At 35.5% G+C, this 25,975-nt stretch overlaps 1 pseudogene; it reads right to left on the reverse strand.

The window, feature by feature from the left end:
* Window positions 1–8,588: 8,588 nt before the first annotated feature.
* On the reverse strand, window positions 8,589–22,196 carry LOC147491378 (uncharacterized; annotated as a pseudogene).
* Window positions 22,197–25,975: the final 3,779 nt, after the last annotated feature.

Below are 25,975 nucleotides of genomic sequence, written 5' to 3' on the forward strand. Positions count from 1 at the left end.
CTATTAATATTTGGTATACAATTACTAAAAACAATATATTTTATATTTATGGTTTACTTTTAAATTAAAAGTGAATATGTTAAAAAAAAATAATAATAAATCATATACAAATAGGTGTTTAAAATGTTGAATAAACAAAGGAAACTCTGCCAAAAAAAATCCAGATATTTTGTTTTTATAAACTATAAGTTTGTATTTAAAATTGATAACAGGGGTAAAATTGTCCAAATGATTTATATTCAGCATTCAGAGCCAGGTCATTATGATAGAAAACAAACATGCTTTCCAGAATCTAGAGTTCAACAATTAGCATTCAACATTCAGAGGGTGGGCCATTTAGCATTCAAAGATTCAGAGGCTAAAAAACAAACGACCCCTTAATCTCTAATAGATAGTTTCCTTACAAGTTCACTGACATTGTCGACATTGCCTTCTATTTGCATTTTGATCGGACCATCAATGATGACTTTCAAATGGCTTTCCTGAACTGGTCCTTCTCCAGTGGGTTGTTTATCCTTATCCTCACTTGTTTCACCCGCAAATCAATCCATCTAAAACCTTTGCACCATTCACCATTGGCGATACTAACCTTGCATGACGTGATACCCTTTGCCCCGGACTCCACTCCTTTTCATCGACACCATACCTCATATTTGTATTGAAGCATCTTGGACACTTAAGTTTTGCCCATGGACAATTGATTTTCCAATGGCGGTTGACCAAGACCCAAAAACACTTTCTATTTTTCGGTTAATCTTTGAATCCATAGTTTCTTTAGTAGCACTAGAACCTTCTCCCCCACCCATTTGTTTGAGAGACAGTAAAGAGAAATGTATACAAGTCTGCTGGGTGAATGAGCACGAATATAGAGAAAAGGTTTCCTGCCTAAATTTCCTGTCAATATGGTATTGTTCTTATACATATACATCTATTGCAACTGGCATATTGCATTGTAGTAACAATCAGCAACTTGTTGAAATCACTTAGAAAAAGCAAAACATCGAGTGTCGTGAAACAATTGACACGCATATAAGCATGTTGGCGGAAAAACATAAGGGCACTTAGTATGGCGGGGAAGCCCATTATCAGTATTACATGAACGAAGTGTCCTAATTGACACATGTAATCTTAACCCGATTAAAAATAAAATTACAGGATGCAATCTTAACTAACAAAAAAAAAAAAAAAACCCTATAACCTTCTAAAGCGAAATTACAACAATTACAATTCAAAAATTCCCAAAATGAGAAAGCTTAATCTCACATGTCGTTCATCTCTAGACAAAATGCATAAACTGTTCAAGAGTTTTAGTCAGGAGGAGAGAGAAGATTTTCAGAAATCGTGTTTTTCTAAATTTCTAGACATTCAAAAGAATTTGCACACGACGACTACTCTAGTTTGTGCTTTAATGGAGCACAAGGTTAGTAGACTATATTATCGAATCGGCAACAAAGATCTGGAGTTTAAGAAGAATGACATGGCTTTGATAATGGGTTTAAGTGTCAAGCCAGTTGCTAACTCTTTCTACACTAGAGACGTGAAGATACCATCAGACTTTCGAGCAAGGTATTTCAATGGAATTTTTGTTCGTGTAAACCAAATCTTGGAAGCCAGAGAACTATCCAAATCTAGTGAAGATAAAGCGGACATATTTCGACTTAATCGTTTGTATGTTTTACTTCAAATTGTAATTCCTGGTTCTTCTAGGACAATAGATGGAAGATTTATTGATCTTGCAGTCAATTTAGATGCATTTGATAAGTTCCCCTAGGGAACTCCCTTGTTTGAGATGTTGGATGACTCTTTGGAAGATATTTCCAATAATGTGAAAGAAGGGAAGCTTTCTTTTCCTACCTATGGTTTTGTAATCTGTTTTGTTGTATGAGCATATCTTCACATTCCTACATTTGGTGCTCGTCGAGCACCAAATGCTCGATTTCCAAGAATACTTGATTGGGCAGAAGTTCCTCCTAGGAACATGCATCTTCAGACTTTCAAGAAAAAGTTGTAGCCATTGAAGGGGAAGGTTGTGGTGTTTGAGCATCTAGATATGCTTGACGAAGAATTGAATGAGGTAGTAATGAAGGAAGCATTGCAACTACATGCAAAACAAAGAGCTACTTCTGATAAGGGGTTCATGCTAGAGAGACAGGCTAAAGTACTAAAGGGCCTGGTAAGATTCTCATATAGCACATTGTCATTATTGATATGTCAGCAACTATGTTATTGTTCTTCAATGTACATCATTGTTTTATATTGCATCAATGGTTAACAATTGCTTAAATTAAAGATTTTTGTTGGATTGAAGAAAATTGTTATTTAAGAATTGTTCAATTGGGTTTATATCCCTTATATGTTTAATTGTGAATGTCTTTTTTGTACTTGCACTTTGTGACCTAGGATATGTCAACAACTCTATGAAGCTTTATGTGATATTGAAATTAAATGTTCATACAGATGACAAAAAGAGGTTAGGGTTATTGGAAAAGAGTTGAAGACTGAGCTTACTACTTCAATCAGAAATGGGATGGAAACAATACTGCAAGAAATTGTTCATGGAAAGAATAAAGTTATGCTGGAGACAAGCAATGGGGAGGTGAAAGCATCTGATGGGGTTGTTAGGGCACCAAGAACAAAGTCTATTAGAAAGAAGGTTTCAAATACTGAGAAAATTGTGTCTTCACCCAGTCGAAAAAGGAATTCATCTGTAATGAAACTGTCAACTAAAAAGAGGAGTTCATCTACAAAGAAAGTGTCAACTAAAAAGAGCAATTCATCTGCAAAGAAAGTGTCATTTGATCTTCCTGAAGGAAAAAGTTGTCAAGAGACGTTCAAAATGGTGAAGAGGAATAGGACTGGAGAGCCACAACATGTCCGAGTACAACCATCTAGAGTTAGTAAAAAAGAGGCAGTAGCCAAGAGTAAAAGGCAAAATATGAAAAGGTTAAATTAGGTGAGTGAGAAGAGAAAGGCAATGGAGAGTAAGGTTAAGGAAGCTAACAAAATTAAAAGAAGGAAATTAATTTTAACTGATGAAGAGGAAGAGGCTGAAATGGAGTCATTTGCAGCTAGTGTTTTGACTAAGATTAGTGAAGTATTACCTGAGATTGATGGTGATATTGAAATTGAAATGAAGGCTCAGCATGTGGGTGGGGAGATAAATGAAGAGAAGAGGGAAGAACTTTCTAAAGAGAAAGTTTTATATAATGAAGAAAAAGAGAAAAAGGAAGAGAATGCAACAGATGAAATAAAGGGGGGGAGTCAATTTGTATTTGTGGACGAGCAAGAAGAAGCTCCTACTATGACATTAGTTGAATTAATCCAAGATTATACTCCTTTGAATGTTGTAGATCCTAGAGGTATGCTTGTTGACAGTCATGTTGATATAGATGCAGAAGATGTTCTGAACATTGAAATGAGGAAGGTAAACTTGGTTGGTTTACTTGCTGCTACTGCTGAACTTAATGACATCACTGACTTGCCATCCCTATCACCAAGTATGAACGGAACCCCTGAGAATGTGAGGGAATCTAGAAATGAGGAGGATAACACTGAAGCTACTATTGCTGATGAGGTAGACTTGGGTGATGTGGAGAATGAAGCTAGGGTGAATAATGTTGTGATGAGTAAAGTTGAAACTGAAGCTAGGGTGAATGATTTGGTTGCCATGGCTGGGGATGATAATCAAGGTAGGGTTGATGATATTGTTGCCATAGATAAGGTTGATGATCGAGTTAGGGTTAATGATGTTATTTTGTTGGGTGAACATGGTAGTGCAAGTATAATGGATTATGATGAGGAGGTACACTTGGGTGAGGGTCAGGTTGATGATTAGGTAGAGGACGAGGACAATGTTGGTGAACCCATTGTGTTGCCAGATGTGGTTCTTATTCAGACTGAAATGGATGCTGAAATGGATAGAAAAAGTGAGGAGACTGCTACTAGAAAAAGGAGAAACAGAGAGACCAGTGTTGCGTGGTCATTAGAGAAATATATTTGCAAGGATTGTGACTCCCTGATCGAGACCGCTTTGTGTACTACCTTTCTCATGAAACCCACTACCAAAGGTGAGGTCAAAATAATCAATTACTACTGGAATATGTTTACCAAAAACCAGAATCTGAATTCCTCAAAGGATATAAGAATCTTTGGCTACAATGACACTATTGATGTGTATCATTTCCACTCGTTGCATGGAAGGCAATGGGTAGATGGTGAGGTAAGTACAAAACAATAAAGTACTGATAGTCTTTCATGCATCAACCATTTTTACCGAACAATTATCCTGTTTATTTATTTGTAGGTGCTCAGCTTATATGTGAAGTTGTTGCATAGGTGGTACTACCAACATTGCAAGAAGAATGGTCTGCTTGATTGTGAAGTTTATACCATAATCAGGGATGTACACTTTGCTATAAGTTGTGTTTGGATTACTTTTCTCTGTCATTATTGTTTTTTATTAAAGTTGAGTATAATGTATACACTGTTGTTGCATAAATATCTCATCAGAGAGCACAATGTATTTACAGAGAAGATGAAAGACCAAAGGTTTAAAAATACAACTCCTGATGAGAGAGTTTACAAAGGTTACTACCTTCCAAATGAAGTAACAACTGAATACTTCATCCCATCCAGAGTCATCAATCAATATCAACCACCACCAACCAAGTGCAAGTTAGGGAGTTATAATTCCGGTACAAATTAACTGTACTCATTGGGTGTTACAGGTCTACAATTTTGAGGAAAGAAAGGTGTACACTTATGATTCACTTGGAGGTAAAAAAGCTTCTGATGAGCAAATAACCTTGGAAACAATGCTCCCATATGTCATTAAGTGAGCTGATCGAAGTATCTATGTTGATATAGATTCACCATGGAGTCGTGAGTTTGTCCATGTCTCCCAACAACCTGATGGGAACAGTTGTGGCCTTTTTTGCCTTGCCTTCCTTGATTGTCTTCTTAGAGGCGTACCTGACCAAGTAAAGGATATCAAAATGACTCCAGAGCGAATGCGCAAGAGGATTGGAATGGATATCATCAACTGTAGCATCAATCCCAACACTGCAAAGACAAGGCAGAAGGAACTGGTAGAGAGTCTTGCGAATTGGTTCAAAAAGAATAAGGAGAAAGAACCAGAGGGGAAGTAAGCCAACAGGTAAGTATTTCTGAATTTTTGGGAACATGGTCCATGATTCTAAGCATGCTAGTTCATGCTTTTGATTGTTTGTTTGTATTCTGATGTTGGTCAGTGTTTGGGCCAATTTTTGGTATATTGTAATAATTAATAACCTATATCATAGAGTAACTGTGGTTTTCAGATTATGACTAGACTATAATTGTTGTTATGATCTAACTGTGGTTTTGCAAATCTATACGTTTGTTTCTCTTAATTAGTTGCTGATATTTCATTACATGCAGTTTGATATTGTGTTTTTCTATAACTGCTTAATCATATCTTAACTGTGATAACTAAAGCAACTGAAACATCCTGAAATATGGGACATTTACAATTTTATGACCAAAATCTGCGATCATCTTCTTTCTTCCTTTCTCCATCCTCTTCTTTCTTCCTTTCTTCTTCAATGGTGGAAAATACTCCCACCACTTGCTTCTTTAATGATACTTAATCTTGACTATATTGTGATCTAACTGTTCAAAATAGCACACAAATTTGCTATATAATAGGAATTCTTTTCAAAGCAATAAAAATTAAAGACTTTAATGAACACTGATTTATATAATTTTATCTTATATGTAATCAAACTCTAAATACACTAGAATCCAATTGAAAACAAAATAAAGGAGAGAAAATTTAAGGCATTCACCTTTTCCATCGCAAAATTTCAAAATTAAACTAACTTGAAATTTCAAAATTTGTGTTTGTTAAAAATAGACATCAAAATTCTGACAGGTTATAGAACAAAACCACAATAGGTGTTGTTGACTGTTCCTTAATTAGAAAGTGTTCCTTAATTAGAAAGTGTCCTTGATGTCTTCAAAATGTAGTAATGTACATATGTATATAAACATGTTGGCGGGGAAAAAACATAATGGCACTTGTAAATAAATTGTTAGTTAGAAATTAATTGTACTATTAAGTATTTTCCATTTCTTTTTAACCGTTTTTTCTTTCAAATGCTAGCTAAACCAGATGCTGATACATTACCTAAGAGAAAATGCTAGAAAGGAACATGGAAAATTCCAAAAACCATATACAATACCATGTAAAATGTTAAAAAGTTTACATCAATGGTACCTTTACAAAAGCGTTTAAACAAAATTACAAAATACCAAAGCCCATCCAAAATATGAAAACTACATAAGAGTTGTACGTCCCTTCAATCACACTAAAATCCGTGATCATATGAAATCATTATCAAACTCCGGTGGAACAACAGCAGCGAAGTCAATCCATTCAGCATCATCAGTGCAAGAAGTACATGTCGCTGCATTGTGACCAACACCACCACATCTGGTACATCTCCTTGTTTGGACAGGGATACCCTCTCCTTTAGATCTCTTTTGCTTCTTTTTAGGGCGGCCAGTTTATACCTCATCAATTGGTGGACATACCATGATATCTCTAAACCAATGCCATTGTTCTTTACCTTTCATTAGTGTCCAATTTTCCTTATATGTATCTATCATCGTCTCCTTGCTATAGCAAGGGAGATAGTAGTCATACACGAAAAAATTGGAAGTGTCGATGCATTTAACGACATGGGAACATGGAAGTCCCACTTGTTGAAAGTACCCACAAGTGCAAGTTCTATTTTCAAGGTCTACCGTGTTTCTTCCATCTTTAATTAGTGACGACTGAAAAACTGAATTCACTTGCCTTGCTTGCAGCGTCTGACCTGCTCTTGAATCGGTCAGGCCGATATGGTCTTCCTACCGCTGATTTGGTGAGTTTGGTTTTCAACTTTGCAGCCATAACACGGTAGTCGTAGAAGTGCGTTATTATATTTTTCCGAATACCATCCACAAAAGATGTAACATGCATAGCTCGTTCAGGAATTATCATTTTGTTCCAACTCTCTATGTGATTGCTATAAACAACTCCGTACATTTTCATTGGAGCAAAGGCATTACACCATGATTCTTTAGGAATTCTAACTAACTTTGCATAAGCTTTATCGTCACTGCACCAGATGTGACTCATAATTCTAACAAACTCAGCTTTACCAAAGGTTTCTGTGGCATTCTTAACCCTCCATTTGGTGTCTTGTTTGCTAACATTGTTAGACATATGTTACGCACAAAAGCAATGGTGCGCATTTGGAAGAATTTTAGGAACTGCTTGAAGAATGCTACTATGTCGGTCTGATAGAAGAACAAAACTCTCTATAGATCCTACAACATGGTCCCTCAATCTCTCCAAGAACCAATCCCAATGGTCGTTGTTCTCCTTTGGGACAATTGCAGCTGCAATCGGAAAGCAATGACTATCTACATCAACAGCAAGGGCTGTAAGTATTACATACTTGTACCTACCTTTCGAGAACGTACCATCAATCATAACCAAAGGATGGAGACATCTTTTGTAAGCACAAACTGTGATGCCATAACTCCAAAAGAAACGTTCAAATTTGTGCTCATGTGGCGTTGTCTGTATCTCGGTGAAACAACATGGATCAATCTTTTTAAGCTCTTTGCAATAAGTAGGCAACATTTGATATGATTGACTGAAACTACCTCTAATATGCATGAAAAATATAACAAACTGATTAAAAACCAACCACTTGCTACGTGTTATTAAACGTGTTGCTGATAGTACGAGTGTTGAAGCTACCTATAATCTACGCGCAAAGTTTAAACTACCACTTGCTACGTGTTAGTAAACATATTGCTGGCAGGACATATATTACCTCATTCTTTGTTTTCTACCTTGTTCAATGCAATTAAACTTTGCTTTCCAAGCAATCTTATATGATATTTCAAGATGGTGGATTCCTTTGACCTCCTATTGTAAATGTTTTGGCTGCAGTTCTTCGTTATCCTTAAGTTTTGCGTTAACTATTTGTGCTACCCATGATGCGTTTGCTTGTGGATTTGTTGCAACATCCCCGATCTTGTGCACAAGTGTGAGCTGCTCTTAAGGTGCTAATAACCCATTTATCATAGGCAGTCGTGGGTTTTGCATAAAGATGAAACGCATAAACCAAGAGCTTTTACACTTCATGACCACTTTTCGCGTTGAAGTTTGTGCGGTGCAAATTAAACATGTTATGCCACTGCATAAGATTTCATGTCTTTGATGAGCTCATCCGCAGTAGCGCGTATCTTGACCAACTTTGGGGGTATGAACTTCTGCACAACACTTTGGTGCATAACTTGATCGTCCATCCTTTCCTCGTTTCTTGCATGGGTTCTTCATGAATTTGGGGGGAATGCAATGGATCAAAACCACGATTATTTATATTTTCTGCATGATCAGCAACATTGACATCTACCATCCCATCCAATTGAAAGTTAAGATCGCTTCTTTCATCTTCATCATCGATGATTGTTATTGGAGTGTCGCCCCAAAAATATTGTTGACTATGGTTAGGAGTAGACCACATATCTATATCAACATCCACTTCACTTCAATTAGGTGTGAACCATTTATCTGCGTCAACATCCACTTGAACTTCACTTCGAGTAGGTGTGAACCATTGATCTGCATTAGCAGCCATTTGAACTTCCGAATCTATTTCAATTGGATCACTTCTTACACCAACCCCTAATAAAGTCACGACGTCCTCATCATTGTCATCATCAGTGGCATTTGTGCTAATTCTATATTCCTCGTGCACGCTTGTGTGTACCTCCATATGGTTGTTGTGAATCAAAGTCATTTTCATCTACCTCCTCATTATTAGTGACAATCTCTAGCACTGAGAAGCAATGCATACAGGTACCGTTAGCAAGTCTAACTATAAGAAGAAACAACTGACAACACAACAATGAAATTCCCAGTTTACCTTTAGCCGCGAAAGATGGAGGTACAATCTGTTCATTTTTACCATCTGAATGAAGTACTCCAATGGAAGAAGTAGTCACATTATACTTATTTGAAGTAGCCTCCGGAAAAAAATCTGCATGTGGTCACCTAATAGTCAGCATTTATGCAAATATCTATCAATAACATGCTACAAGTTATAACAAAGACACTCAATTACCTGCCATAACCTTTTGATAAGTAGCAAAACTATGGGGCTCTTCAGGAACCACATCTTTGGCGACTATATGATCTCTCTCACTTTGTTGTTCAAGTGGATTATCTTGGGAATACAAAATGCCACAATTTGAGTAACTAATTAAACCAATGACTATCAACAAATAAAATAGAAACAAAATGTGTTATATACCTATAGGTTCATCTACTAGTGTGAAAGGCCTCTTACGCGCTAATGCCTTTTAGTTCAACTAACTCTGCTTTACAGGAGATGGTTGTGGATGGTTTTCAACTTTTTCTTTAAATAACTCAATACACACCTTTGGATTCTTCAATTTGCTTAGTCTAGGAGATGATGTGGTAGACTTATGCTTCAACTGAACAAGCTCATCATTCAATACAATATGCACATTTGGATTCTTCAATTCAACATGCCCTTTTCCTTCATAGCAATACTTTTTCCTTGACTTCTTTGAACAACAAATCTTGCAAGACTTTCTTCCTTAATAACCCATATCTTCATAGCTTTGGTTGGATACTTTTCATGTCTCTTGATCATATTTAGATAATCTGTTTCATAGTCGATTCTACATGGGTTATTACTCATCAAGTATTGCAATGAAAACTCCACTCTACTATTTGAACAAGCATCTTCAACAATACTAACAAAGCCTTTGTTTCGACCAAATATGATCAAAACACCAAGTATTGATGAAAAAGACGAAGAACGTAGAAAAATAATTAGAAAAATAATGGTGATCGGGGGAATGATGAGACTGTACCTTGCAGTTGCCTACGTACCCAAATTATCAGTGGGATCAAGTCTCAAAAACGTAGTTCTGAATGAAAAATAGTTTGGTATTTATATAGCTGGTAGAGTAGAGAGTCCTTGTAGCTTAAGTAATCTTGTAGCTTGAGTAATTGTGATAGACTATAACTTTCAACTGATAATTATCTCTTTGATAAAAAATGAATCTGGACATAAATCAATGTATATTAGTGGCAAGCCATGTGGCTAAGGTTCAGCCTTAGACACATGAGTTAATGGGCATGTACATTGATCCATGATATTGCGAATTGGGCTTTAGCCCTGTCGATTAAACGAATAAAGTGGAGATTCATACCAATGGACGTTCGCCACGTAGGTGGGGGTCGAAACAGCCTTCATACGATGTTGTCTTACAGAACACCCTCAGTTTAACCTCACCACCAACATACCTATACACACCATGCTTGTCGAATTTCATTTCACCACCATAATAAATTAGAACTTCCAAAGTACCACCTGAAAATATAAAAAAAAGTTTTTTAAAACAGTAAAAGCTCCCACATTTATGGCACAAAATCTACAATAAATAGTAGATAGTAAATGGGGAACCCTAGTAAATGCTTGATAGATGAAACTTTTAGACCACCTCCAAAACATAGTACAACCACGGCAGCAGCAACCCATACAAAACAACATATATAAAATAAGAAGAAAACAAGAATAACCTTCAGAGACCCTAACCTTTACCTTTGTGGATGTGTGTGTTATTGTTTTCTTCTATTATTATCTTAAACAAATCGAAAAGGGGGAAGACAATGAGAAAGGAGAAGAAAGTATAACAAGTTTTTTGTGTTTTTGAGGTTTGTACAAAGTTTTGGAGTTTGGGAGTGCGAAAACCGAGATATAAGCTGTCTATGTGGCAATGACATAAAAGTTACTGATAGGTATTTAATTTATTGCTACCTTTAATCAGTGATAGTTACTTCTCTACACTGAACAAAATGCTACCATTTTTTTCTTTTAATTCGACCTTAATCTAACGATTCGGATTTTTTGTGCAAATCTTTAAGATGATCTTGTGGTATGTGTTGACTATAAGGTCACATCACGTGGGAGAGAGAGTGTTACAGGTTGTGTAAGAAGAGAGAGAGAGTTTGTCTCCCAAGTACAAAGGATAAAAGTGTCCATTTTTTGTTGAATTGGTCAAAATTGAGTGTTTTGCCTGGATTGAGAAGAATTGGCACTTTTCTTGCCTTGTTTAGGTTATTTCCCAAACTAAATATATTCCTTTATTGTCTCTGTGGGTGATTCTATTAGCTTTGAATGCTAAAATTCATACAATTTTCAAACTTCATTAGTTCATCAAAAGTGAGAATTACTCTTGAATAAAATCATCAAATTGGTTGTTTGGAGATTTATTTTTATTTTAAGCCTTTTAAATTACTTATAGTTTTTTAATTTCTATCAAAAAGAAAAGATGGAAGAGGAATGGAGGTATTAGAAGAATTAAATTACCTTAATTGAGTAAGTTTTGATTGGCAATTATAATTGCCATTTTTTCATTAACCTTTCCTAAATTATAGGAATCAGATAACTAAATCTCCTGGACTCTACTTAGCCTTGATTTGAATCTTGTAACACATGGCAATATCTCATTTGACCCGCACACCCACATACAAAAAGACCAACATACTAAATTTTCTGGAGTAGTTCTACTTAGGCTGAGTCCAATGGTCTGCCACTCTCTATCTCTATCCCTCCAAAAAACAGTGTTATACGGATAGAGAGTAGGTTTTGTTGAATCAATGGTGTGAGCAATCCTACGCCACTTGAACTGGCATGGTTTGAAACCCAAGTTTTTTTCAACGCCACTTCGACCAGCACGGAATGAAAACAAAAAAAAAAAAATTAAACCATTCGGCGCCTCGTCAAATGGCGTAGAATAGAAACCCATATTTTGCAAAAGACAAAATTGCCCCTGCACCCTCTTAAATATAACTAGCAAAAGATGATACATCCGTAATAAAATAGAAGTAGTGGGGGTAGTGTAGTAATTTGTTGTTCTCATAATTAGCATGTAGTTTGGTGGGGACACTTCGCAAACCACTCCACTTCAAATGGCGCCGTATGAAATTGTATTTTACATTCCACGCCACTTCTAGTGGCGCCGTTCGTTTGGGTTTTTACAAACCACATCATTTCAACTCGCGTGGAATGCACTCTTCATTCCTTAATAATACTCTCTATATATAGAGAGTTATATAGAGATAATGGGAGAAAACCACAACAACTCCCACCAATTTTAAGGGAATACGGAGCCATTGCACCAACAAGCCTTAGACTCCCTCTGTAACTCCTCGGGACTCCATTTCCTAAGTGTCATCAAATCATATTCTCTCTTTCCAAAATTCAAACTGCAAATATAGAAACAAATTAGTTATAAATAACTTACCTAATTAGATAGCTAATACACATACATTGTGAGAGGCCAATTTTGGTGCGGATGTGGCCCCAAAGAAGGGAGCTACTATGATTATGGGAGAAACAATTTGGAGCACAAACGGACTCTTATTCATCACCAGTATAGAATGTCCTCATAGGACCTCCTATAGATTTGAATAGGTTGTCTGTGCTTTTTGTAGTCTTAAGTTTAGCATGGCATGTACTCTCGATGTTATATTTTTTTATTATTACTAATAATATCCCTACTTGTGTGCAAAAAAATAAGATAACTAATACAAAAAATAGCACCACATAAATAAATAAAAAACTTACCTATATTTCTACAAACAAATAAAGAAATAGTAAACTTTAACACCCAAAAAAAATTGAGTCGGACGCCCAAGTGCGAAACAAATTATCATATTTTTTGACATTTATATACACCATACATGTGAACCATTTGTTCAAGTCAATAGATAGAAAACTATTCTAAATTAATATAAACTAAAATAAAGTGATAAAAAGTGAAATTTTGTGAAAATGAAAAAAGATAGAAGATTGAGAATGCGGAAAGTGAATATCTTGGAGCCCCCAACTTTTTTTTTGGGCATTTTTTTTGTAGAAATATAATTAAGTTTTTTGTTATTTATTTGTTACTATTTTGGGTTTTAGTTATTTAATTAGATAAGTTATTAGTTGTTTATTTGTTTTTATTTTTGTTTTTTGTTTTTTGGAAAGAGAAATATAATAATTTGGATGCCACTTGAGATATGGAGTCTATAGAAAGTTATTAAGGGAATCTAAATAGATTTTTTTGTTGTTTGAGTAATTTCATGTATATTCCAATTATGGCGCTAGCCTGGTAAGCTAAAATTTGTTTTACCGTTCAGTAAAAAGAATTGACTTTGACAAAAGTCAGTGCAAAGTAAACTAGGGCACTAGGCAGCATTGAAAACTCATATTTGCACAAGAAGTTTATAATTAAACATCAAGAAGTTGCATTGCAAAGTCTACTTAATTATTTGCATCTGAAGTATTTGTCCATGACCTGCTAAAGACGTGGTCACGTAGCAGCACCAGTTTAAATTACTGGTAATTTGATGAGAATCGACAGTAAAGACTAGGAACTAGACGGGGCAAACTCATTTTTAACTTCCTTAGATTTTAGAATTATGCAGTGGAAAGTCTACTTTGCATTGCCATGTGGAATTCCATAAATTAAATTGATCGATGTTAAAAAAACAGATCAAGATCAAAAGATCAAGAGCAAATATGTTTTGCGTTCCGGTAAGTGGGATTTTAATTGATGCATAGCTTGTGCCTTGTGGCATCTATTTTTTAAGTGTAACAGTTCGTGTCTTCGGTTTCGGAAAACATTTTTATCCGCCTAAAGAAAGAAAAATGAACCGTGTAATAGGCTATAGTCACATTTCACCAGTTTGTTACTAGTTTTCAGCTGAGCTTACAATCTCATTCTCAGTCTACCCAGTTGGATAGTTCGATCGGGATTCAGAAATGATCATAGCGATGAGCTGAATTGTACTAAAAGGCATGGCATTCCTGCATCACTCTTTCATCGAGAGTTTGAGCTGATCGAATAGTCTTGGTGCCGTGGTGGAAAGACTGAAGGTACGCGTATGCCAATGAGTACGAATTAACTTGGGCATTTTGTGGTTCATAACTCTTTGGGCACTTTCGTAAGTGTGAGTTCTAAGTTCTAACCCGAGGACGGCGCAACGCCCAACTGTTTTAGGGTTTAGCCCAAGTAATACCGAATAAAACTTCAGACTCAAAAGTGCAAGTAGCAAGCTGGCTGAGTCAAGTTCGTCGATGATACTCACATTTTGCCTCCTATCGAAAAAATGATAGACACATTTTTCCCATTCAAATTTCAATCGTAATTCGTAAAGCAGGCCTTCATGCTTCAAGCAATCATCCTGATTTGACCAAAATTTCGGTGGGCTGAAAGACCAAACTTGGGCGTGATACATCATTTTTCATTTTTCGAAACCTTTCCCCATGACCCATGTTAGAAGCGGATGCTAAATCAGTTGTCTTAGCATATGCAAACATGATTTCAGGATTTTCAGCATCTTCATGAACATGGGACTAAGCTCTGTGTAATTTTCTATGAATTCTAGTAGTTTTACTTACATGTTATTACAGACTAAGAAATTGGGCCTAACACCCAATTTTGGAGAAAATAAAGTCTAGAAGATACGGTTTTTGGTGAGCAACTCACAATAACAAATTCTAACAATTAGTAATTCACGAACCCACGATTTCAAATTTTGTAACCCTCAAGGACAAAATAAGTTGGCCCGGCTATTTTACTTTTTTTAAATGTCAGTTATACTATTTCGTGAAAATAACCCTCAAGGACAAATATCCCAGATTTAAAATAAATATTTTCCAATTTTACCCTTTCTGTCATTTTACTATGAACAATGAGTGTTCATACCTTCTGCTGGTATATGAAGTTATGAACAATGATTGTTTATATCCAAATAGGTGAATGTACCTTATACAATATATTGATGTATGAAATGTTCATACATCAATATATTGTAATGTTCATACCCAAAGGACTATGAACATTCTAGTGAACATTCAATGTTCATACCAAAAGGACTATGGGGTATGAACATTGAGCATACCCAATCAATGTTCATACCCAAAGACTATGAACATTAAATGTTCATACCAAAAGGACTATGGGGTGGGGTATGAACATTGAGCATACCCAATCAATGTTCATACCAAAAACTATGAATATTGAATGTTCATACCCAAAAGATTATGAACATTGAATGTTCATACCCAATCAATGCTCATACCCAAGGACTATGAACATTGAATGTTCATATCCAAGGACTATGAACATCGAATGCTCATACCTAAAAGACTATGAACATTGAATGTTCATACCCAATCAATATTCATACCCAAAGACTGTGAACATTGAATATTCATACTCAAAAGACTATGAACATTGAATGTTCATACCCAAAGGACTATGAACATCGAATGTTCATACTCAATTAATGTTCATACACAAAGACTATGAACATTCAATGTTCATACTAAATACACCAGGTTGTTTCGTCTGGGTCGGGTCGTTAATTATTTCGCGTCAGGGGTATACTTGACATTTTATCTACCCGATCCGTTTTTTATTTCGCGTCAAGAGTATACTTGAACTTTCATCTACCCGGTCCTTGAGAGTTACAAAAATAAAAAAAGTGTCATTGAGAATTACTTTTTGGGCATTTTTGTCCTTGAGAGTCACTCCATCCAGTACTAGTAGTTTTAATTACATGTTATTCAGATTCACTCTTCGAACATGCAACATGTTAGTTCACAAACTGGCAAAATGGGCAAGGTCAAGGGAGTCATTATATGTATTGGATGTCTGTAATAATTTTTTAACCCAATTTTTAAGTAAGGAATAAATAAGGTGCTCGTGAATTATTTATGGGTCCTCATTACCAAAGAAAATAATAATAATAAATAAATATAATATAGACAATATATACCAATGTCGAGATCTTAATATGTTAGTATGTTCTTGTGAAATACTCAGATTTCACAAAATTCTACAAATTTTCCTATGTAATTGGGTCAATGTGGTTGGGCAAGTAGGAGTCAAATTTCAATATTTTATTTCTTGAAGATAGGATGACTCTTAAGGTACAAAGTTTCTCTTCGGGGACAGAACCGGGATTGACTCCTCTAGGCCTCTAAGGTGCAAAAGCTAGAAGGTGCGACAGTACAATTTTAGTAAAATCTCTGGGTTGTGCAATTATCATTGTTTGTATGAGTGGTTGTTTGAAGTTTGCTAATAGATGATTCCTAATGAATTTGGGAATATTTTTGATGGAGGAAAGAGTGAGTCTCTCTTTTGAGTTTATCTTTTCCTATTCCTATTATCAAATGATGAAAACTTGATGAAAATAAGTTGATGTAAAGAAGCAAATAAATGAAACTTGATAGAAATAAGTTGATGTAAAAAACAAATGATGGAAATAAATTTAGAAGAAGCAAAAATGACTTTGTACTGAGAAAAGCTTAAAACTTTGAAAGTGATAACAATGGATAATAAGAAAAAAAAAGAAATAAAAAATTTAAACCTACTCCTACTCTAACCCTAACTTCTTACTCCTAATTCTACTATAGATTATTCTATATCATTCTCTCTCTATTTTGTTTTGTTTTTTTTATAGAAAATTTTACATGATTACATATTTGCCCTCTTCCATTCTCCTAGCTAGTAACAACACACTACTTTTGCTTTATGGGTTTTGTCTCAATTACTTTTTATATTTCAAATACAAACACTAGATAAGATCAAATTAATTTATCTTTTAGATTTTTGAGTTGAGGACAAGTCCTCTGGGTCTTTGAGAAATAATCCTTCGTCTTTGAGTTTTGACTTTGACTTTGACCGTTAACTTTGATTTTTTGGCTTCTTTTCCAATAAGTTTTAATCTTCATAAGATGTCCTATTTGAACTCCTTTTAGCGTTAGAATTTATCTTTTAAAAGATTTCGTCCAAAATAGACTTGTAACCTGAAAAAAAAAAAACAATAAAAGAATATGAGTTTTCCACTTTATCGATCATATAATTTGACTAAATTGCAGCATTGTAAAGAGATATAAATGCATATTTGAGTTCTGATCATGCGAGTCATTACAATTTGGATATTCTCACTAATGTAGTAAGAGGGGTCCAATGGGTGTGCTCAGTGGCGGAGCCAGGGGGCCCAGGGTACTCCCTGGCTCACCCTCAACTTTTCGGAAAAAAAAAATTTATAGTATTACTGTATTAGTGTATCAAAAAAAAAAAAAAAAAAAAAAAAAGAAAAGGAAAGGAAAAAAAATGCCAAAAACCCAAACAAAAGAAACCCCTCACGCACTCCACACTTCTCCTCCCTTCTCAATTATTCTATTAAAAGTCTTCTACTCATCTTGACTTTTTGTGAAGTAACTAGGTAAGACTCACATTATTTAATTTTTTGCTTTTTTTAATCATTTTGTATTGATTCCTAAACCATATTATTTAATGGCAACTCTTACTTAATTTCTTGTTGTGAATTCACTAAATACTTAGGTTTGCAACTGTAAGGGCAATTTGTCGATTGTCTATTTTGGTTAATTAGGTCCATTTCTGGTTGTATTTAGAAGCTTTGAGGGGAGTCAATGTGTTCTAGTGTTAATTACGACTGTCATTATTGCGACTGCCAACTGAGACCTGAGGTGTGTTTAATTAAATGGCGGAATTTACTTTTTCACTACTAAAAAAAAGACTTGTAATGACGGCTAAAAACTGTCATGAAACAAGTTTCATGACGTTTGTTTGTTAAAAACACAACTGTCATTATAGAGCCCGTCATAAAAGTTTACAAAAACCATCATTAAACCTATGACGGTTTTGCCAAAACCGTTATGTACTTAATATATTTTATGTTAAAAAATAGAGCTAAAACCGTCATAATAGGAGAAAAAAATCTTGACTGCTACATGGAAACCGTCATTAAGTTTGGTACAACCGTCATAATTTTTTGTAAAAACTGTCAAGAAACATGTTTAGTTTGTGTTGGTTTTGGCTAAGCCGTCATAAAAAGATACATTTTCTGGAAAAAAAAAATATTTTATAATATTAATTTTATACCCTGAAAATTGCATAAATAATTTACCATTTATACAATCCAACTCCACTACGAGCAACTTAACATTATCAATGTAACAAACTAGCCAATTCATGATCCATTCACAAAACATAATCCATTACATTCAATCATCTCCAAAATTTACATACATTTAATAAAAAAATATCCACATAATATGTATTAACAAGATCGGTTTGCATGGTTCGACTTTCATTCATCCATCAAACTTATTAACCTGCAAAAAAAATCAAAGTCGAAAAAGAAAAACAATAATAAGAATAGTATCATGAAATATTAACATGAAAAAATGAAGGGATAAGATTATCTATGGATGGGGATAAAAGACAAAAACAAGGGTGGGGATAAAAGCAAAGGAGGTTCAGGATTAGTAGAGTTTGTATAAGTTTCTACACTTGGTTTCAAACTTTCAATCATATGGAGGATGCTCTAGTTTACACAAGCCTCCAACAGTCCAATCTCTGAAATTCAAGCTACAAGAAGCAAATTAAGAAAGTTTGTTTGCTTTTATGTTTGAATGTTTCTCTACTCAAGTTTATATCGAGGATGGTATAATTTAATGAATCTTGCACACAAGCCTCCAACTTTCAGCGGTCTGGCTACTAGTAAGTGAAAAGATTCTCTCTAAAAAGTTTTGGTCCTGCATGCATAACTAACGGCATTTATCGAAATGTAACGGATGCCTCTTTCTTAATCCCCAGTCAAAGGTTTAGCAGATTTATTATAATGACAAAGAAATCTCTTGAACATAACAAACTTTAAACCGCTAGGCATGAAGCAAAAGGTCTAGTAGACATACCGATTTCCAACCATCGGGATCCAAGCAAGCGAGTAATCTTTGTGTTGATGCGGGCAAGGGACCAGGTTCCCGCATGATCTTCCACCATAAAGCTTAATAGCGGCTGCGGTCTTATAAACATCGTCCGTGCCTATTGCAATCTGGTAAAAGAAGCAAAGAAAATCACCTTAGAGATACCCACTGACCAATTAAATAAGTTTAGACAACACCCACCCGGGGAGATATAGAACTCGTGGAAAACTTATTAGGTAGAACGAAATCGAGGAGGCAACTAACAGACTTTATTGAGGCTGCAGATTTAAGTTCACACTTTGCTCAATATTTCAATTTTCTTTACACTTCTTTTTGTAGGAGAGGAAAGAAGTATGCACCTAGCGCATAAGCATTTCCTTTGTCGTACCACTGTGACACCATAGTTGTATGTCAATTCCAAAACCACATTTTTATCTTTAGGACCATACCCCATCATAGCGATTGTATCTTGAAAGAAATGAGCCAAAGCGTCGATCTGAAAAAAGTCACGAATATAATATACTAAACAAAGTTAACACTATAAAAATAATGACAGAAAAAGTGAAAACCAACACCATTAAACAAACACCTAAACAAATGGAACGTAATCGTTTTTACCAAACTTCGAGAATCAAGTAGTTAGCTAATGAAGGACTCTCTGCTACCCAATGATTCAGGCTGTATTGTTCTTACCGGAAAGAAGCAATTTAACTTATCAAGCGACAAAATAAAATTCCCACGGGCCACTACTCTGCACCTATCACCACCCAAACACAAAACCCACTTTCAAAAGCAATTACGTGGATAGCTTGTTCATAGACCCGAACCTGTCGGTTAAATGCATAGGAAACCAAAGAGCTATCGCCCTCTACCAAGTGCATGGATATGACATACACAAGGAGGAAGAACTTCCAAGATGAAAGAAAGCCGGATGATCGATGTAATACCACCACGACCAAAAAGCAAAGATCCATTCATTAGGTTGATATGCCATGTTCAAGGATCCCGCTTACGATCGGGTCTTTCTATCGCCAATGAAAAGTAAATGACAATTCCAATTGAGTCATTTTTCCTCTAGTTCAACTTTGTGGTGTGGATGATCCAAGTCTGGGTCTAATTATTTTCATCGGTGTCGTGGAACTGTATTTAATATTAAGTAAACTTGAGAAATCGAGGCCCGTGGTTAAGAAGCGAGAAAAATACATCATGTGTTTAGATTCCGCCCAAGTCTCACAACCTCTTTCATTTGGAAAGAATCACGGATCCTCTCAATAGTCTCCCCGGCGATCAGTCCGCATCAATGTTTTCATTAGACAAGGGAAGAGCGGGGTTCAGTGGCAAACTATCCCTTATCTTTGTGTCGACCGATGTTACTAGTGTAGCTAGTAAGGCTCTTTCGAGCGGGTTCATACTAATGTTTTCAGTTGGAATTATGTGTTGCTTTGCTCGAAAAGTCCTCATGAATGTACTATTATGTGTGCCGACTAATGTATGCTATTGCATGAATGTTTACAAATAGAAACGAAACTAGGTGGAGTCTGTTTATAGGCAAAGAGTCTAATTACCTTGTACTTTCGGGGTTATCACGTTTGGGAGAAGTTCCATGCCAAAAGCCCATTATTTCAAACAACGAAAAACAAAATTTCAGACATTGGTATACATAATCGCGGGGCACAAAGATTTGCAAATACATATGCAAATTACATCGAAAGGAATGACTTTATGCTTACGTGCATTGACCTTACCTTCTCATAGAATCTGTATTGCCGACGATCGAGATCCCCACCGCGAAGCATCAAAGCGGCACAAAGGCTCGGGTGTTGGCCCTCTTTCCAAAAGCTCAAACTTATAACCATCGGGATCTTCCACAAAAGCAATAACTGTATTTCCACCTTTGATGGACCGGGCTCTCTGGTTTACCTTCCCCTTTGGCCTTTCTGAGATCCACCGTCTTGGCAACCTATTCCAACAAACAAGTAAATATAGATCACTACAAAGTCTTTGGAACATTATTTGAACCTTCAATATCTATATGATCATTATCGAACCTTCAGATGTATCCATCACTCTAATCAGTCTCTTAGCATAACAAGATGAGTCTCGATCGAGATGTATTGAAACATGGGGAAAGAAAATAATCATCAATATTATGAGGATACAAACTCAACTATTCAAGTTCACCTTATATTTTTAAAAATGATATCTACTTAGTCATAAAATATATAATAAAGAATTGATCTGGATGGGCATTATTGTTATAATGTGCTAGCTACTCGTAAGTAGCTAGGAGACTACCTAAATTGGAAATACAGTAAAGGAGTAAAGCAATCACATTGGTCAAGAGGAGGGCAAAATGGAGAAAAAAGATTGGAAGTCAAAGGAGAGTGGCGCTAAGAGGTGGAACCGTGGAGGGAAGAGTGGGCCAAACCTTGAGAGAGAGGATCGTGTTGGTATCAACCAAATCATAAACCCATAATCAAATCAAAGTAATTTCATTATATGATAGCGATAATAAAAATATTAATAGCGTCGGTTTCTACATTAACATTCCCTAATGAAGGCGAGCAATCGGACCTCGGGTTAACAAACCTCAAATTTTGTTCATGAAAAGGACAAAGAGATTAGGGTCTAAGTTAATAATGAGATCCATGTTTCAAAAGAATCTAGACAGGAAAACCAACTAGATGATACCACGACATAAACTCTTCAGTAACAAACATAGTGGAATAATGGGAAGTCCACGCAGCAAGGCAAATAAAAATATTCATGCAGCATACGTAGTGTAAGAGATTACAGGTGATGCATAAACAAAGCACGTCTATTTGAAATTACTTCCATAGATAATGTTCCTTTGAATGTACAACTTAGATTATTTATGGTAGCATATATAGAACCCAAAGTTCTTAAGAGTTGTCACTGGCAAAACCATATTTTAACAAGTAATTGCTAGGTTATAGTTCAAACTATCATGCATCAAGCATTTCAAAACAAAGTTACAATTCATCGATCATCAAAGTTAAGTTCAATATAATTAGATACCAGTATTAGAGCCGTAGTGCACCTCTTTTATAATTTCTTTCACTTTCTTGTTAGATCCAATTTGAGCCTGCCAACTGCCATTATCACCTCGGAATTCCCACCTTGGAATTCCTTTGACTAGCTTACAAAACCTGGAAGAGAGAAACTATTTTAATTTATAGTCCCACAGTATAATCTATTATAATGAATTAGATTAAGTTTAATTTGCAACAAGGTTAGCGAAATTAGACACAGAACATACCTTGAGCAATTAGAAGCCTTCTTGAGTACAAGAACATCAAATGGATACAATTAAGCACGTACCCCTAAATCTAGAGCATCCATTTTAATTCGATGAGCAACCAAATCCGTGGATGTAAGTGAGGTTGAAGAGATATTTTCAAACAAATTAAGGGAAGAAGCAAGGTAAGACGTATGGCTTGGCAAAAAACCCTTGTTGGACCCAACACCTAAGCAAATGAGGAACAAAACTGGTATAGATAATGAGGAAAAAACCAATGAGCTGAATTATGAATCAGGGGAAGGGAACCACTACTTATATTTATGCAATATTGGAAAATACCACTACCTACACATCCAATAAGCTACAAGCTCATAGAATAATTAAAGAGATGTTAAAAATCGTAATAAAGTATTCCCAAATACAAAGGAAAACGGAAAGTATTGGTTCATTTAATAGTACCTTCTTAAAATTCGGGGACTATTTCCAAGTTTTGGTTCTCCTAGTGCATCTTGAACCATAGGATAAACAACCGCATCTTCAAAAAGGCGGATAAAAAACTCAACATTTTATTGAGTTCATATAACAATTGTTGGACTTAATTTCAGCATAAATAAAAGCAGGGCCAGTTACACAACATTGGCAAAGCAAAAATTGGCATATATACTTTAAAACTATCACAAACCAACCTAAAAACAAAGTAATCGAAAAAATATTTTGATGGCTATGCAATGCCGGCCTAATTGAACTTTACCAGAGTGAGCAATAAATGAGCCAACATTAGATAATGTATAGGGATTGGATTCTAACCCATTAAAATCTACAACAAACCCAATTCAGAAAACGGAAACAAGCTATTAACATTCAACATGTCAACTAACATGCACAAAGAGAACCAATACCAAGTCAAATAACCGTTACTAAACAACCTAACAAACCATTAGATATTAGCATGGATGCCTAGTGCAGATGGAGAACATTCTTAAGCTATGATGCAAATGGGTTAGAGAAAGCCATAGTGGCTACTGATATTCTACAACACCAACTGGATTAGAGAAACTCCAATAGCATTTTAATAGGAATATATGAGACAATAGCCTTTATGTAATGCTTATTGTTGGTCACCGGCTTGTCGCCACATATATTACCCACGACAATGTGAATTAAATTGTGAAAAAGACTCGGGCCAAGATCAAACTAAAACCCCTATAAAAATCACCACGAAAGACTAAGGCACAAGATCCCACCTTTCCCATCTATCTTCCATATTATATCGAAGTTATGGGTTTTACAAACTTCCACTTTTCCAAATTATGCAAACACGGATGTTCACTGGTTCTATTTATACCCTTTTCTTCTCAAGCTTTGCAGCCAAACATAATAACAATATCATCAAATTTAAGGCCGGTAATGCTAATATAAATGGGGAAATTAGAAAATCTAAATTGTTTAATGAAGAAGACATCAAAAATATATAGAACTTTGAAGTCAAAAGCAAGAATTTAAGAAAAACGAGAAATCAATATAACAACCTCAAGGTAGATAATAAGAGTATTAAAAAAATCCGAGAACCTTTGTCTTATATAGGCTGCCCAACAAACTCGATTCGAACCCCCATTTAAGCGAAAGTGAATACAAAATACCTTGTTATTTCTCGCCGAGATTAGAACAAATTTTGTAGTTTTTCTCAACTTCGTTAATGGAAACGAATCGTACAAAAGCATCCACTTTTCAAACTTTTCGATCAATTTCAGAATTGACATTTCTCCACTAAACGCGCACTCGTCCGCCCCATTCTCGAATTAAAAAGCTTGATTCACGAATTGAAGAAAAATGGTTATGGTTTAGTCGCTCATAGAAAATTAATTAAGGAATCGTTCCTTGACAAACTTTGCTAGGTCTTCAGAGTAATCAATGGGAGTTTGAGTGAGGAATATGGTCGGGTGTAAGAAGATGAAGATGGACTGAAAAGGAGATGATTGAAACAATTAAGCCGATAAGCCGATAAGAGAGGTGTTTTTGAAATTTCACCTCAAGATTTATTTGATATTTTGAATAAGATCGATAAAAACGATCTACTCTTTTGCCCTTTATCCCAGTGCTAGGTCTGATTAATGTTGACGGTTCACTTTTTGTACTCACGATAGTTTTTCTTTCGTTCTTGACGGTTGAATATGGTCCGAAAACTTGCACCAAAAAAAATTGGAACGGTTTAATATACTGCTAATTTGACCATAAAATCATAATATTTTCTTGACACATGTGTCACACACGACATAATGTTACAACAGCCGTCATAAAATCATAATATTTTCTTGACGCCTGTGTCATACACGACATAAGGTTGCAACAACCGTCATAAAATTATTATATTTTCTCGACGCTTGTCTCATACACGACATAATGTTGCAACAGCCGTCATAAAATTATTATATTTTCTTGACGCTTGTCTCATACACGACATAATGTTGCAACAGCCTTCATAAATTTATTATATTTTCTTGACGCTTGTGTCATACACGACATAATGTTGCAACAGCCGTCATAAATTTATTATATTTTCTTGACGCTTGTGTCATACACGACATAATGTTACAATAACCGTCATAAAAATGTTACTAAAACACCTATCTTGACGGTTTGTAACAAAGCCGTCAAGATAGATAAAAAATAAGCGTCATAATATGTCATTTTTTTAGTAGTGTTTCTAGTCGACAGAGGTTGTGTTAGGGACTTGGGGATGAGTTTTTATGGTAGATGCAAGATCCCATATTGGTGTTCCTTATGAAGATTGAAGATGTTCCAACCCATGCTAGGGTGTTGTAAAATAATGACTGTAAATAGGTCCTTATGTGGATTTTTATACCCCCACATACGTGGCAAACGTCCATTAGTAGGGGTCTCTATTTTATTTGTTTAATCGACAGGGCTAAAGCCCAATTTGCAATACCATGGATCAATGTACAAGCCCATTAACTCATGTGTCTAAGGCTGAACTTTAGCCACATGGTTTGTCACTAATGTACATTAATTTATGTCCAGATTCATTTCTTATCAAAGAGATAATTATCAGTTGAGAGTTATATTCTATCACAATTACTTAAGATACAATAGTACTTGAGCTACAAGGACTCTCTACTCTACCTATATAAATATCAAACTATTTTTCATACAGAATTACGTTCTTGAGACTTGATCACATCGATAATTTGGGTACGTAGGCAACCGAAAGGTACAGTCTCATCATTCTCCCGATCACCATCACTTTTCTAACTACTTTTCTACGTTATTCGTCTCTTTCATCAACACTTAGTGTTTTGATCATATTTGGTCGAAACATAATTGGCGCAGTCTGCGGTTCTTATTTAACACTCTCGATCACGTTTTACAAAAGTTATGACGAATACTAGAAGACCTGAAGGTCCCGATGTAATTGCTGACGATCATCGCAAACATGATGTTGTCGTCTCATATTATTTGTTAGTAAGACTCTTATATCAGCTGAATGGAGGCATTCTTGCATTGAAAAAATTACATTGGCCTTGTTTCATCTTTGTTAGGCGCTTGACTTCTTTCAAGGAAGGAATAGTCGAAGTTTCTACTGATTGAATATCCGCTGCGTAAGTTTTTTCACAATATCTACGGATCGAGTCGTAGAATGGACAAGTTATCTTAGCGCTTATAACATTGTCTCGGCCACTCATACAGTTAAAAAGAGACAAATTTTGGTTTCGCTAGTGGCTGATTTTCTTATTGATGGTATTCCTATGTCGAACGCATTACTTGATGAGGAACACGTCGATCCCTAATTGTCATTACCTCCCGGGGGAGATAATTTGAAATACTT

Source organism: Coptis chinensis, chromosome 6, assembly GCF_015680905.1.
Source record: "Coptis chinensis isolate HL-2020 chromosome 6, ASM1568090v1, whole genome shotgun sequence".
Classification (NCBI taxonomy): domain Eukaryota; kingdom Viridiplantae; phylum Streptophyta; class Magnoliopsida; order Ranunculales; family Ranunculaceae; genus Coptis; species Coptis chinensis.